At 33.8% G+C, this 17,138-nt stretch overlaps 1 pseudogene; it reads right to left on the bottom strand.

Moving 5' to 3' along the window:
- Positions 1 to 14,169: 14,169 nt before the first annotated feature.
- LOC122917946 lies at positions 14,170 to 15,751 on the bottom strand (annotated as a pseudogene).
- Positions 15,752 to 17,138: the final 1,387 nt, after the last annotated feature.

Genomic DNA, 17,138 nt, shown 5'->3' with positions numbered 1-17,138 from the left:
TATTAGTTTCTATAGATGTCTATTTTCCCCATAAGAATGTAAGTTCCGCAAGGGGCAGAGATGTGCTGACTTTAATTCAATGAAAACATTTTCTCTCATTATCTCTCTACACACACACACACACACACACACACACACACACACGGACATGTATGCATTATAAAATTGCCGTGAAATAAAATAAAGATTATATATAGAAAGTTATGCAATATATTCAAGATTTTTTTTAAGTTTGTAAAAATAATTAGCTATCAGAATTTTCTCAAATTAATAGTCAGTCAAATTTGCCTGAACAATTGTATTTTATGGTATCACATATAATAATTAGAATGTGTCTAATCAATGTATTAATTAATATTTTATGGTGATGAAATAAAAATCATTAATGAGAGAAAGAAATTTGGTTTAAATTATGTACTTACGGCTTTTCTATTAAACATCATATAGCACATTTTTTTAGCTTTCTGATTCTCAGATTCTTAAAAATTTACTTATTTATTCAAAAGAAAGAGGGAGAGAGAGTATGAACAGGAGGAGGAGCAGAAAGGAAGGAAAGGGAGAGAAGCAGACTAACTGCTGAACATGGAGCCTGAAGCAGGGCTCAATACTGCTACCCTGAGATCATGACCTGACCATAGTTCAAGAGTAAGACACTCAACAGACTAAGCCCCACAGGTGCTCCTCTAATTCTTATTTAAAATAACTGTATAATGGGGTGCCTGTGTGGCTCATTCAGTTAAGTGCCTGCCTTTGGCTCAGGTCATAATCCTCATGATCCTGGAGTCCTGGAATCCAGCCCCACCTCAGGCTCCCTGCACAGTGGGGAGTCTGCTTCTCTCTCTGCCCCTCACGTAGTTCGTTCTCTCTCTCATTCTCTCTCTCTCAAATAAATAAAATAAAATCTTAAGTAACTGTATAAAATGGGGCTATAATGCTTAAATGAGACATATTTATTGATTAGCCTATAATAAGTATACAATAAATGTTAGCTGTTATCATCATTGTAATCAATATCATATCATTATTGATATTGTAAATTTATATATATATGATTCATATTGCAATATAATCCTCATATGTACATTTTAACATTTCTCTTAAATTATGTCTTTGAAAATATTCTAAGAAATAGAATTACCGTATCAGATTAGTTGATGATTTTTGAGAAACATTAACAATTGTCCAAAAAACATGTAACAATTTAGAAGTAGGAATGTAAGGGTAGCTATTTCTTCACACTATTATTTGGATATCTAATTTTAAATGTTTATATGATAACACAAATAATATGTCAAGCAGTAATTTTATTTTTCCAGATAATTTATCTCTGATTATAACTTTTATATGATTTCCCTCTGGGTATATTCTTTTCTGAATTCAATCAAAACCTCATATAGTTATCCCTTAACTGTTCAAAGTGGTTAATAAGATTCTATTTTATATATTAATAACATTAACACTTTTTACGTCCATTATTTTATAAATGCTGATTCAGAGTTTACTGTGTACGGTTTCATTTTGCTTATGATGTTTTATCAAAAGTAGACTAATTAAAAACTTTTTATTAATCTTCTCTATTATGGTATACTCAGAGTTTATAGAGCATGGAAATAATCTAGACCTGGGAAGCAGTATTGATTCTTGCCCATAAAATGTTTTTATTTCCTTCTCTTTTTTTTGAAGAAATTATTGATATCTCTTTAAGTTCTTACAATGATTTTCCAACTATTTCTTAAAGTAATAATAGTAATTAATATTATTCTAAAGAAATGAATTTTAGGTTAAATTATTAATCTATAAAAAGCATACATTTTAAAAAGCATTTATTAGTTTATGACCATCTCTCCAATGCTGTATGTACGGAAATATAGTTTATTTTAACTGTCTTTACTTTAAACAGTATTAAATTCTCTCTTTGTGTCTGTCTTTCTCTCTCTCTGTATATTTATATTTTTGATAGACATCAATATATCTACTAGATAGGTATATTAATTTATGTATCTGATAGAGATATGATAGATATAGGTATCTATATTATATTATCTATACTATAGATAATATATAATGTATAAGGTGAATATAGATATGCAATGATGTTATGTATTATATATTTATATTTTACCTATAAATATATATACTAGATATAAATAATATATAATATGGATACAAATGTGTATATCATATTATATATATAGTGAGTGCATAAATGACTGAACAATATTGATGTTATAAAAATATAATTAGATATTTCACTAAAGTATATAGCTGAATGAAAATATAATTATTTAATAAATTCAGTTCACATGCATCAGATTTGAATTATTTGATCTGAATTTACATTGACGGTTTGAATACTTATATCTATTAAACGGAATATTCATATATCCTCAGTATAATATTCCAGGTTAAGAATTTATTTTAACTCAAAGCTTATGTATGTATGGTTTAAAGATCAGTTAATCCATCATAGGATTTTGCTTGATTTTACATGAAGTTTCTTCATTCAAATTAGGGTACTCACATTTCACATAAATTTGAGTAGAAGATCTCAAAACTCTCAGGATAAGCTTATTGGATTATTAGATTATTTGTAACTCATATTAGATAGAATATGATTTTGACATAGATGTATAGACTTCAATTAAGTTGTCTCCTAAGTAAAAGAAGTGTTTATTTGTATGAGACTATTTACAAGCTAATTTACGTGTGTTTTGACTGAGGTTATTTCTTGATTATGTGAATTATTCTATATTGTCCTCATGATTTTTATTCAGTGTTAGAGTTGTCCTCTGGTTGTAAAACATACTGTTATGTTTTATGGAATTAATTAGCCATTTACACTTGGTAAGGCTTGAAAAGTTTCTAAGTATGGAAGGTTACTCAATACAGTTTCCATCCTTGTGGAAAATATTACAAAGAGAATGATAATGTGTTTTTGGTCACTGTAGATCAATAAATTTTAGAGTGAATGGAAAAGAAGAGAATAATGATGTTTGCCTAAGGCATTACAATATTAATCATGTTAATATAGTGATTCTAAGTTAAAGAGGAGAACCTAACATCCTATAATTTATAGATAAATCCCAAGTTACTAAAGCTGCATTTACAGTAGACCAACAGGAGTTAAAATAGAAAAATAAAAATGATGTTTTTGTGACATTAAGGAAAATCTCCTGTTTTAGATATGGATTTAAATATCATGCTTTTCAAGGGCTGAGAGGTCTGAAGGTCTTTCCTACCTATAGTTCCTTCCTTACCCCATCTCCATGACAAATAGATTCCAAGGCTTTTTTTTTGTTTTTTTTTTTTCCTTTAAATAGGGGCTTTTTTCAACAAAGACTTTAAACTTATTACCCTGAGATCAAGACCTAAGCTGAGACCAAGAGTCAGATTCTTAACGGATGGAGCCACCCAGGCATCCTGATTTGCAGGCATTTTTAAGTTATATAGCACTACTTTTTTTCTGATGTCAGATATAAAACACAAATGACAGTAAAGTCATAATAAAAAATGACCTAAATGTAAGTAATAGTGGTTAGCATTATTCATTTTTTGTTATTTGTCAGTGTAAAGAACTGTACATGAATTATCTAACTTAATTCTCACAACAACTTTATGGGGTTCTTCTATAAACTATTTGATGTGTCAGAAAACTTAAATAGTTTGGAATAGTTTACCCTAAATAGCATTCTTCATATAGTGTGATACAAGGATTTAAATGCAGTTTAGGAAGATTGGAATGGTTGAGTCATATAATTTTAAGCTCTATAGAAATGGATGATGAATGATGTCCCATTGGCTGACCACCTGTTTTTCTAAAGTTTTATGGGTTTAAAAATTTGCATAAAGGAAACTTCATTCTCAGAGATGACCATAGAGTACAATCTCAGCAATGTGGAGTGGACTGAGCAGAATGCCCAATAACCTGTGTGATGAATACACACTACTGAGGGCTCTTCCTCTGACTCTAGTCCCTCTTAGAGAAGTTTATGCCAAGTCTAGGCCATGCCAGGGGCCAAGGGTGCTCTGGGTTTCCATGCCACCACTGCTCCTAACCTCAGGAGAGGAAATATCCCAATCCTTTGGCATTGACCCGCCCCAGGTGTTGTCTGTCTTGGTCCTTTTGTCAACGATTCATAGCTTTTAGCCCTCCCTCCATTCTCTCTTTTGGTAGTGGTCTGGGTGTTAAATGATAAATTTTAACTGCCGCTTGATGAAAAAGAGTTTTTAATAAATGCTTTATTACCTCAAAGAAGAAGAAGAAGAAGAAGAACAAATTAGAAGAAGAAGAAGTAGAAGGAGGAGGAGGAGAAGAAGAAGGAGGAGAAGGAAAATTACTGATGAATATTTATTCAGTTGTGTGTGCTTAGTGTGAGACCCTGAAAGACTTGGCACAAAACAATAACTAGACATCTGGGAGCTCACAGAGATTCCACAAGTTACATTATACTAAAAATTAGAGGCATGCACAAGCCAGAGTGAAAAACACAAACTGAATAGGCCAAATATTCAGCTGAGTTTCCCGTAAGGGCTCCATTATCAGTAGTACTACCCTAGACCTAGAGTAAGTTCTCTGTAGTGTCTCACTAATAAAACTTAAATATAAGGCTCAAGATGATCAAGTTCACTTCCCAGCAAATTACCTGCCTTCTAAAATAAAATTCAATACTCTTTATTGAAATACCATAAAACTTCAACCTTCAACAGCAATGTCCATAATGACCAACATAAAATGTTTTAAAAAAGAAAAAATATATATGTGGCATGGTAAGAAGCCAAATTATGTGACCCATCAGAAGGAAAACAGTAACAGTCAATAGAAATAGATCCAGATATGACATGGATTTCAGCACTGACAGATGCAAACTTTAAAAGTATAATTACAAATTTGATCAAAGAAGTAATATAAAAGATTAGGGGCAGCAAATTATGCCTCACAAACTGGCCACCTATTTTTACAAATAATGTTGCAATAGTAAATAGCTAAACCTAATCATTTACATAATGTCTAGTGGTGCAATTGTCAGACAAGAGCAGAACTGAGTAGTTGTGACATAGGCTATATGATCTGCAAGCTTAAAATACTATTAGGATCTTAAAAAAAAATTCTTATTTGGCTCCTGGAAAAGATAAATATAATGAGTGAGCAGAAAGGAGGTTTCAGTATAGAAATAAACACAAAGGAATGAAGAGCATAAGAAATAGCAAATATGTTATAAATGTAAAGCCTGTTTGCCCATTTTTGAATTTCTTTAATAAAACATAGTTTACTGGTTGTACAAAAATAATAAAATTATTCTGTGAAGTTTGTTTCTCTATGATCAAGTTGCCCAAATTAAAATCTTTTAGAAACAGATTCTTTTCTTCTTGGGATATATATATCTGTTATTCCCCACTGGGGATTTATTCAAGAACAATGAGGTATTAATTAATACCTCATATTGCATTTGTCATAAAACAACTATATTATGGATGAATAATATATTAAGAAGTAAAACAAAGGTCAACAGTAGTAAAGATTTCAGGCTAGGACTCATAAAAATATATTCTTCTATTAAGACTTCTATCTTATAAGTAAAATGGCATAAAATTAGCTCATGGAATTCTATATTAATTTAAGAATCCATATTGTAAAGCATTAAAAAATGCACTAAAGAATATTGTTAAAATATAATAAAAAAAGAATTAATACAAAAAAGGGCAACAATAAAGCAAGAAAGAAGAAACAGAAGGGAGCAAATATAAAAGAAAAAAAATATGAAAAACTTAAACCTACTCAACTATTAATTTTCAGAAGTTTTTCTTTAGAGGACTTAAATGTGGCAATCTTCATGTGTCAACTGCATAATATGTAGCATGATTTCTACTCCCCATTTGGAAACTTATCTTTCCCAAAAATCTCTTCAATGATTGATTCTTTTTTTTTTTTTTTTTTTTAAAGATTTTATTTATTTATTTGACAGAGAGAAATTACAAGTAGATGGAGAGGCAGGCAGAGAGAGAGAGAGGGAAGCAGGCTCCCTGCTGAGCAGAGAGCCCGATGCGGGACTCGATCCCAGGACCCTGAGATCATGACCTGAGCCGAAGGCAGCGGCTTAACCCACTGAGCCACCCAGGCGCCCCCAATGATTGATTCTATCCTATTCTAACTCTTCTTTTGTGCAATAGTATTTATATTCTTGTTAGTCTTTTTATTTTGTTCTATATATCTCATATGATCTCATCTATATTTTCATACCACTGCCTCTCTATTCTTCATTCTGAGTATTTCTCAATCTATTTTTCAGTTCATTATCTCTATTGCTCATTAAATATATTATACTCATAATTTATTAGTTTTTTATTCATATTTGCTTCTCCTTTTAAACATTTGCCAATATTTTCTTTGTTGTCTTTTATATCCTTAGATTTATTTATCATCATTATTTTAAAGTTATTTTAAATGTTTGGAAATTTAAAAAAAATACCTCTGGTCACTTTATATATTATATATTGAATTTTTCTTTTTTTTAAAAAGGTTGTGTTCCAAATGTTTTGTTTAATTTTTATACACACACCCACACATATACACATATATGTACACACAACACACACATATATATACACATATATGTACACACGTACACACACACACACATATATATATTTCTATGGAATAGGAATATATATAGAGAGAGAAAGCGAGAGAGAAAGAGATAGAGAGAGATAAATATAAGAGGCTTTATGTTGTCCTTCAGAACATTTATGGTTTCTTGGGGCAAGCAGCTATTCTCTGCATAATACAGTCGCAATCCCATATGAGTTAACCCAGTTAGAGACTATGATGATGTGAAATCAAACTTTAGTATTTATACTTCATCTTTTATTCCAATGTGGACTTTTCAGATTCTCAATTAATAGCTTGGGAAATTTATGAAGTCTTCCTTTCGAAAGGGTCCTCAAATTCCTATGAGACTGTAAAAAAATCTCTGCTCAGTTTCTCAGCGTACTGCCACTGCTTTCCCTTCTTAAATCAATAATAATTTCAGAAGGAAAAATGGTCCCAAACACCCATATTATCACTCTGTTCTTTGCTGGTATCCAAGAATATAGCTCCCCAAATATTCACAATTTTTGCTGGTTTCCTTTGCCTTGATACAAAAGATTTTCACATTTTGTCAAGATTTTTAAGAGGAAGATTTGATTATGACATCATGTGATTTTTAGAATTACCTTCTCTTTTGTCTTGTCTTCTTACCTTACTCAGGTTTGTTAGTGACCAGCGGGTATTAGTTTTCATGTCTGTGATCTTTTTTCCCCCCACATACTATGATCTTTGATTTTTAAACTGATAAGCTTTAACTTATTTTTTTAAAAAAATTTAAAAGATTTTATTTATTAATTTGAGAGAGAGAATTGAGGGGGTAAGAAGTAGAGGGAGAGGGACAAGTAGACTCTGTACTGTACACAGTGCCCAATGTGGAACTCAATCCCACAACCCTAAGATCATGACTTGAATCAAAATCAAGAGTTGGACACTTAACCAGCTGAACCACCCAACTGCCCTAAGCTTTACTTTATAAAGGAAAAAAAACATAGGTCTTCAGGACTAAAGGTTAGGGGAGGTATTCACAGTATAATTGTAAAGGGTCTAATAGACTGGAATACTCAATAATGGAAATATACATTCATAGACTGTAATACAATAACAAGGTTAAGCTGAAATTGAAGGACATTTTCTCTTGAATTTGAAGGGGAAAAATCACAGAAAAAAATCAATAACTATAACATTAGCATTCATTCAATAGGAAGCAATTCATAATTAATTCATTTCACCATCTCATCTATATTTCACTGACGTGAACAAATAGAAATGTATGGTTTATAATAAATAAGTTATGACTAGGCTTTATGTTTAATATATGTAACCTTGATTTAATACAATTTCTTACAGATCCAATAATGCTGACTTCTATGATTTATAACTTTTTTCCTAACATTTTGTGGTCAAAAGGTAACTCTGAAACTCTCGAATGAGTTTTTTTCTCAATATTACTGAGAGACTATTCATTTATTATTAAATTTTGTGAAATTTCTTAGATAGATCATATTCCTCATTACTCCTTTCATAACAAAGTATCTTTTACATATGTTTCTGTCTAAACACCTAAATAAATAAAGCAATCTACCTATAAAAACAATTAAGATTGGTATAAACTTGTACAATGGAACTACAAGAGCAGATTTTTAAGTAATAGTTTCTTATTGTCATATTAAAATTTTCCCAGTAAATAAATAATGAAGAGAACAGGAGAGAGGAATAAATTCAGAGTAGGAGAGGAAGAAAGTCTGAAACAAAAACAAAGAAAAAAGTGGAGATCTAAAAGTTGGTTAAGTTGATCGAAGCTGATTAAATGTGAAATGTCCATTTGGTTATGGTTTTAAGTACCATATTTTGTGATTTTTTAATTTTTATATGCAATTATTTATTTTTGTTCTATTTTCTTTATAGAAATAGAAGAGGTTTATGCTTTTGGGATCCTGGTGGGGAGAGAGGAAGTAGTGATGTTTCATGTTGCTTTTAAGTGAATTGATGGGAGGAATAAGTGATATTCTTAGTCTATTAGGGCTGCTATAACAAAATATCACATACTGGTTGGCTTAAACAACAAACACTTAAATCTTAGCAATTCTGAAGGCTGGAAGCCCAAGATCAAGGTGTAAGAAGATTCATTTTTGGGAAAGGTCTTTCTGGTTCATAAATGGCTTTCTTCTCATGGTGCCTTCACATAGCAGATGAGGCAAGGGTATTCTTTGGGGTCTTTTCTAAGGTCATTAACTGCATTTATGAGGACACTGTTCTCATAATCTAATCACCTCCCAAGAACACTACTACCAAATACCATCATACTAGGGATTAGGTTTCAACATACAAATTTTGGAGCGGTCATGGTCGCTAGAATTCTGCTCTGGTTCCCCCAAATTCATGTATTTGTCACATGAAAACTAAGTTCATTCCATCTCAACAGCCCCAAAGTCTTAACTTTTCCAGCATGAACTCAAAAGTCTAAAGTATAAAATCTCATCAAAATCAGATATGGGTAAGACTGTATGTATGATTCACCCCGAGGCAAACCTGCTATCCAGATGTGAAACTTGTAAACCCAAATAAATTATGTGCTTCTAAAATACAAGGGTGAGACACACATAAGATAAACATTTCAATTCCAAAAGGGAGAAATAAGAAAGAAAGAGGTAATAAGTTCCAGGTAAGTCTGAAACCTAATGGGGGAAAATAACAATAAACCTTAAATCTCAAAAGTTATTTTCTTTATATAATTTTTTTTTAAGATTTTATTTATTTATTTGACAGAGAGAGATCACAAGTAGGCAGAGAGGCAGGGAGAGAGAGAGAGAGAGGAGGAAGCAGGCTCCCTGCTGAGCAGAGAGCCCGATGAGGGACTCGATCCCATGACCCTGAGATCATGACCTGAGCTGAAGGCAGCGGCTTAACCCACTGAGCCACCCAGGCGCCCAAAAGTTATTTTCTTTGACTCAATGTTTTGCTTTTATGGCCCTCTGAGAGCAGCAGTGTCACTCCCAGGGCTCAGGGGAACAGTTCTATAGTGGCTCACTGTCTGGGTCTCTCCAGTCTGACAGGTGGCTCCATCTTTTGAAATCCAGGTAGAGGTAGACATGCCCCTTGGGCTTTCACACTCTGCTTGCTGGTTACAACTTTAGTTAGAGGAAACTGCCAGATTTGCTTCCTGTGCATTCCTGAAAGGAGGCCATCACTGGACTGGGGCCTACCAAGATCATACCTGGGACAGGGGAGGAGCTTGGTGCCAGAGTGTGAAGGGAGCATGCAATGAGAGGTGGCATCAGGCACTGTGCAGGAAGTGTGCAGCTGGGTCCCACAGGCATGGCTTCTCCTTTAAAACCACACTGTCTCCCAGGTCCTTGCATTCTGGGCCTATGACTGGTTTTGCAGCCTTGATAATCTCTGAATTACCTTTGGAATCATTCTTCCATGATCTGGAACAACAGCACTTCAGCACCTGGTTTCTGTTGAGATGGTTGACTCATACAGATCTTATCAAATGGCCAACTGGCCACACCCTTAGTGTTCTCATATTTTGCAATATGGATAGTCTGGGAATTTCCCCAAATTGTAAGTTCTACTTCCTTTTTTTTTTTTTTTTTAAACAATTCCATATTTAGATTTGGGAGGGGCAAGATGGTAGAGAAGTAGGAGACCCTATTTCAACCAGTCCCTTAAAGGGAGCTAAATATCTACTTAGCCTGAACATCCAGGAAATCAGGCTGAGATGTAAAATCTTACACTTCTGGATCTCTACAGGGTCAGAAGACATCAGTGGAGAGGTAAAAAGGAGTGGGAACACTCAGACTGATATCAGAGGGTAACAATTCCATCTTTATGTCATTTCTCTCTTCTCATGGTTTACTATAAGCATCCAGAAGGAGACAAGCTAAGTTTCAGCCCTTTGCTTAAAAACAGCTTCAGGGGCACCTGGGTGGCTCGGTGGGTTAAAACCTCTGTCTTCAGCTCAGGTCATGATCCCAGGGTCCTGGGATCGAGCCCCGCATCGGGCTCTCTGCTCAGCAGGGAGCCTGCTTCCCTCCTCTCTCTCTCTGCCTGCCTGTCTGCCTACTTATGATCTCTGTCTGTCAAATAAATAAAATCTTTTAAAAAAAACCTTAAAAAAATAGCTTCAGATAAATATCTAACTTACTCACAAGTTCTACCTTCCACAAAACAATAGAACACAAACGCAATTAAATTCTCTACCATGTTGGGGTCGATTCCACGCTAAAACATGTTAACCCCTAGAGCCTGCTTGGGCCCACTTAGCCATAGTGACTCCATGTTGCCTAGGTAGACATTTTGTTGTTTAATAAAAGCCTCAGCAGTTACTATTCTCGGATCCAGGTAACTGTTACTAAAACACACACCTAAAACAAGGCCAGTTCCAGGTAACTATTACTAAAACACATACCTAAAACAAGGCCATTGGTAACCGTTACTAAAACACACAGGTAGGAGACATCCAATCAGCCAAAGCCATAAATGCAGATGTCTGCGATTGTGCCCTATAAAAACTAGCCTGTAAGACCAAGGGGCTTCGCTCTCTTCGGAGGCGGCCCTGGCCGGTCAGTCTGACTTCTAATGCTTGGCATAGAATAAAGCTTTACATAACTTTTACTTTGTCTCAGCCTCGTTTCCCTGGCTGGTCAGTCTAACTTCCAATGCTTGACATAGAATAAGGCTTTGCGTAACCTTGTCTCAGTCTCGTTCCTTTGATAACGGACCCAACAACCACTTTATAACAAGGTTTGCCTTGCCTTCAGTTTCCAATAATATATTCTGCATTTATGAGACTTCACTGGATGGCCTCTACTGCTCTTATTTGTACCAACATTCTCTTTAGGATTACATAAATATTCTCCAAGTCTGAGGATTTCTCTACAGCTCTTTTCTTTCTGAGCTGTCACCAAAATTGCCTTTAAAAGTGTAGGTCTATGGCAATGTAAGCTTTTTCTAACATCACTTCAAAATTCTTCCAGGCTCTACCCATTCCCTAGGTCCAAAGCTGCTTTCAGATTTTTAGTTATTGATTACAGAAGCATTCCACTTCTTAGAACCAACTTCCATTTTAGTCCATTTCAGTTTCTGTTACAAAATTCTATAGACTGGATGGATTAAACAACATTTATATGTTATACTTCTTGAGACTAGAAGTCAAAAATCACGTTGCCCGTAGATTCAGTGTATGATGAAGGCCACATTCCGGTTCATAAATGGCTGTATTCTTGCTGCATCCTCACATGGCAGAAGAAGCAAGTGACCTCTGTGGAAGCTCTTTTATAAGGACAAAAATCTCATTCCTGAGATCTCCACCCTTGTGATTTCCGGAAAGTCCCACGTCCAAATACCATCACACAGGGAATCAGTTTTCAGCATATGAGTCTAGGGCAACACAAACATTTGGTTTATAACAAAGACCAATATTCTTTAGCTAATAACTTGCTTTGGTTACGAAAAACTCCCTTTAAGAGCCACCTGGGTGGCTCAGTTGATTAAGTGCCAGAATCTTGATTTCAGCTCTGGTCATGATCTTAGGGCTGTGAGTTTGAGCCCTACCTTGGGCTCTGCACTGGGCCGAGTGCCTGCTTAAGATTCCTTAAGATTCTCTCTCTCTCCTTTTCCCTCTATGCCTCCCTATACTCTCTCTTTAAAAAGAGAGAGAGAGAGAGAGAGAAAGAAAGAAAAAGAAAAGTCCCTTTAAGATCTATACAGTAAGGTCAACTGTAATCCATGATTAACCAAGAGATTTTCAGAAGAATGTAAATCACTTAAAACTATCACAAACTAGTTTGTATTGCAAACTACTGTCTTGGCAAGGGAAGTTGTATATTTGTTAGAAAGTTATCACAATCTCATAGGTTTTCTTTTTTTAAATAACCCATCAATTCATGCATTGACTTATTAATTTACTTTTTCTATCTTTTAATATTTTATTTAAAGACTTCAGTTTTAAACATCCATAAGACATTCATCAATCCATGTATTATTTTATTTTTTAAAAAAAGATTTTTATTTATTTATATGACAGAGATCACAGGTAGACAGAGAGGCAGGCAGAGAGAGAGGAGGAAGCAGGCTCCCCGCTGAGCAGAGAGCCCGATGTGGGACTCGATCCCAGGACCCTGGGATCATGACCTGAGCCGAAGGCAGAGGTTTTAACCCACTGAGCCACCCAGGTGCCCCTTAACATTTAAATTTAACTGCAAATGGCAGAAGAAACAAAATTATGTAATGAGACTATATTTTAGCACTATGTCTTCAAATATGAAAAAAAAAAGACTATATTTTAGCACTATGTCTTCAAACAAACAAACAAAAAAAACTATTACCACCAAAATAAACCAACCAACTTAATTTATTAGGTATGTCTACATTTTAGCTTCCATTACGTGATTTTGGAGGTGGGGTGGGGAATTTCACTTTCAAAGAATCAAGTCCTTGCAAGCAGAACAGCTAATCTTTCCAAAAATAAAACCCAGTATCTATATTCTTAAAACTCACAAAATCAAATGGAAATGTCTGGTTGTCAGCCAGTAGTCATGCTCAAGTCAGCATCACATCACAGGGAATAATCTATAACTAATTTCAATAAGCAAATTCCAATTCTAAACACTATTAGAGACTACCATTGTTATTCCCAACTGTGTTGGGACTTGTCATATTTGTGAATTGTATAGGCTAAATTTTCTTCAGCAACTTTTTATACTATCAAATAACAAAACTGGACAACTATAAAGATTTGAATTAACTTAATATTTCAAAAATTTCAAACTTCATTATAATTATTTAGATGTAAATTTCTTATAGATGAATCTTATAAGAAACATGCCTACTGTAATATAATGACAACAAAAGAACTACTAATAATCCTTACTAAAAACTTTTCAGATATATGTACAATTGACTCAAACACCAGTGAAAATATTATAATGTTAGCTCCAATTCACTGTCAGACTTTCTGTGATAAAGGATAAAAACTAAAATCTGGATATCCAAAAATTTTTCTGGAAGGCAATTTCAAATGGATTCAAATGGTCTAAACAATGACCAGAATGTAAAATGAATTCTCACTATATACCTCATAATACTGATAACTTAATAATTTTTAATCCTTGTTCTAAGGAATAAACCTATTTGGAAAAATACCATGAAGAAATTTAAACATGAAAGTTAAGTCCAGTTATATAACTAAGAAATATTTTCTATATATAAGAAAATCACCAATTTAAATTATAAATGGCTTCCATTAAATATTACCACTGCAAAATTCACACAATGTAAATTAAAATAGGTATGACAGAAGGTACAATCTAAAGCATGTTCACATTTCAAAGATAAGTGATAGAAGCTTAAGCCAGCAAAAATTCAAATAGGCATATATGTAAACATTTTTATGTAAATTTTGATGAGTAAGATACAAGAAATAACTTGTTTCAATAATTTTTAAGCACAGCTTATGTACATCTTAAAACAAGTACAACGGAAAACATTTCTATGTAAAAGCCACAATAAAGTCCAATGAAATACTAAATAATGGTCTTACAAACTGGTCTCTCAAGAGTGTAACAACTGAGTATGGTATTCTAAGAAACGTCTTCTTGGTCAATCATTTCGGTTTTAACTGAAAAGACATCTGCCAGCTTATGTTTTGGAAGATCTGAACCTCTGTTTTTAAGGCATAACAAGCATTCTCCACTTTGGCCAAACTTTGTTTTGATAAAGGAATAAAACTCCTTAGAAATCTCATAAGGTCCAGTACTGCCAGTGAATGAAAACTCATCATAAACCTGACATAAAAACTGGTTTACTTGAAAGGGGATGCCAATGTCCCCATCCCCCACACTGTTTATATACATCCACATCAACTCTCCAGTTAAAATAGCCATTCCCAAAAGGTAATCAAAAAGTGTGATTTTCAGTCTCCAAGTTCCAAACTGCTTCTTCTGTGTATCAGAAGGGTGTGTGTGTGTGGAGGGGGGGGGTATGTGTGTCTTATTTTCTTTTTATATTCTCCTGTTGTGAATATCAATTATTTAATTTCATCCATACTGATAAGTGATCATGTTTTGATGAAGTGTTGAAAAGAGACAGCCTCCACATATTCCTTCAGTCCTGTAGTAATGGCTCTATGGAATTGATGTATGGCCTCTCCTGAGAGTTCCTGGGCTACTTGTGACATTTTTTGTCTACTACTATTATTACTGATGCTGGCTCCAGTGTCTGCTTCTGCTCCCAATAAACTATAGGCTCTGCATCTGCCTTTCTTTCCACTTTCTCAGCGCACTGATTTGCCTGTGACTGTAATTCTCTCCTGGATCCAAGAGAGGTAGTGATGTATGGTTCTTTGGCTTTTTTCTTTTCATGAGAATGAGAGAGACAACTTCCAAACCCTTTGGACTGGGAACTAGAAGTCTAATACTAACTCTGATTTGTATGGCTAATGAACTGTTAGTGGAATGTGATATGGATTACTTTGGGACCAATGTTTAAAGACTTAGCCTAAGATTTCCAAGTTTTAAGTATATCACTCACATTTATATGATAATTATTGTCAGAAAATTACAGAAGAATTTGAATCTGAAATTAAATAATTTCAAGGCAACTCATCCAAAGATTTTTTTTTAAATTTTACCTAATTTGGGTGTGTTGCAGATTTTATTCCAAACAAATTTATATGATACCATTTCATTTAAACTTTTAAAATAGGAAGAACACTAAAAATTGCCATTGTATTTTTATTGGAAAAAGAATGATGGTAACAATCAAAGTCATGCTTTGATAACATTTTCAAGTACTTATAAAATGTGTCAAACATTTTCTGATATAAATTAAATTTTTGAGAAATGATATACTTTTTAAAGACAAATCATTATGTTGTCTAAAGAAGGGCCATCTCTACCCCAACGTTCATAGCAGCATGGTCACAGTCACCAAACTGTGGAAAGAACCAAGATGTCCTTTGACAGACGAATGAATAAAGAAGATATGGTCCATATATACAATGAAACGTTATGCTTCCATCAGAAAGGATAAATACCGAACTTTTGTATAACATGGATGGGACTGGAAGAGATTATGGTGAGTGAAATATGTCAAGCAGAGAGAGTCAATTATCATATGGTTTCACTTACTTTGGAGCATAAGGAATATGCTCCAGAGGAGCATATTGGAGGACACTGGGAGATGGAGTGGAGAAGTGAGTTGGGGGAAATCAGTGGGGGAGACAAACCATGAGAGACTGTGGACTCTGAGAAACAAACTGAGGGTTTTGGAGGGGAGTGGAGTGGGGGGTTGGGTGAGCCTGGTGGTGGGTATTATGGAGGGCCCATATTGCATGGAGCACTGGCTGTGGTGCATCAACAATGAATGCTGGAACACTGAAAAGAAATAAAATAAAATAAAACAAAAAAAAAGACTAATCATATGAAGATAAAAATTATTATACATTTTTTAAATACTGAAAACTTATATTTTTGATTTCCATGGTTTTATTTCATATGTGTATGAAATTATATTATATATTAGGTGTCATCTAAAAGATTTTCAGTCTTTTTTGATGTTGTTATATTTTCTCCAACTTCTTCTTCTTTGATAGTGTAATTATACCAGTACTACGGAAAAGGTAATCTTAATATAATTAGTATTTTTTTAAAAAGTAGGATTCACATATTCTAAGTTATTTTCCTTTTAACATTCAAGACAGTTTTACTTTGTTGAGGGTTTTTATAATGCATAGATGTTATACTTTGTCAAATGATTTTCTGCATCTATTGAAATGATTATATGGCTCTTATCCTTTCTTTTATTAATGTGGTATATAATATTGATTGATTTATGAATATTGAATCACCTTTGCAACTCAGGAATAAATCCCACTTGATCATGGTGAATGATTCCTTTAATATATTGTTGGATTCAGTTTGCTATTATTTTATTGAGAATTTCTATATCCACGTTCATCAGGGATATCAGCCTGTACTTCTCTTTTTTAGTGGAATCTTTATTTGGTTTTGGTATCAGGGTAATGCTGGCCTCATAGAATGAATTTGGAAGTTTTCCTTCCTTTTCTATTTCTTGGAATAATTTGAGAAGAATCGGTACTAACTTTTCTTTAAATGTTTGATAGAATGCGCCTGTGACACCATCTGGCCCTGGGCTTGTTTACTGGTAGATTTCTGGTTATGGATTCAATTTCTTAGCTGGTTATTGGTCTGTTCAAGTTTTCTATTTCTTCCCTTTTCAGCTTTGGTAGTTTATATGCTTCTAGGAATTTATTCATTTCTACTAGGTTATCCTTTCTGTTGGCATGTCTTTTTTTTCATAGTATTCTCTTATAACTGTTTTTATTTTTCCTCTCTCACTTGTGATTTTACTTATTCATGTTCTTTTTCTTTTCTTTTTGTAAGTCTGGCTCGAGGTTTATCAATTTTATTAATTTTTTCAAAGTACCAGTGTTCTTGGTTCCATTGATTTGTTCCACTGGTTTTGCTTGTTTGTTTTCCAGTTTCTATATCAAATCATGCATTTCTGCTTGAATCTTTATTATTTCCTT

The sequence above is a fragment of the Neovison vison genome, chromosome 10, assembly GCF_020171115.1.
Source record: "Neovison vison isolate M4711 chromosome 10, ASM_NN_V1, whole genome shotgun sequence".
NCBI lineage: Eukaryota > Metazoa > Chordata > Mammalia > Carnivora > Mustelidae > Neogale > Neogale vison.
This window is presented reverse-complemented; position numbering and strand designations above follow the sequence as displayed.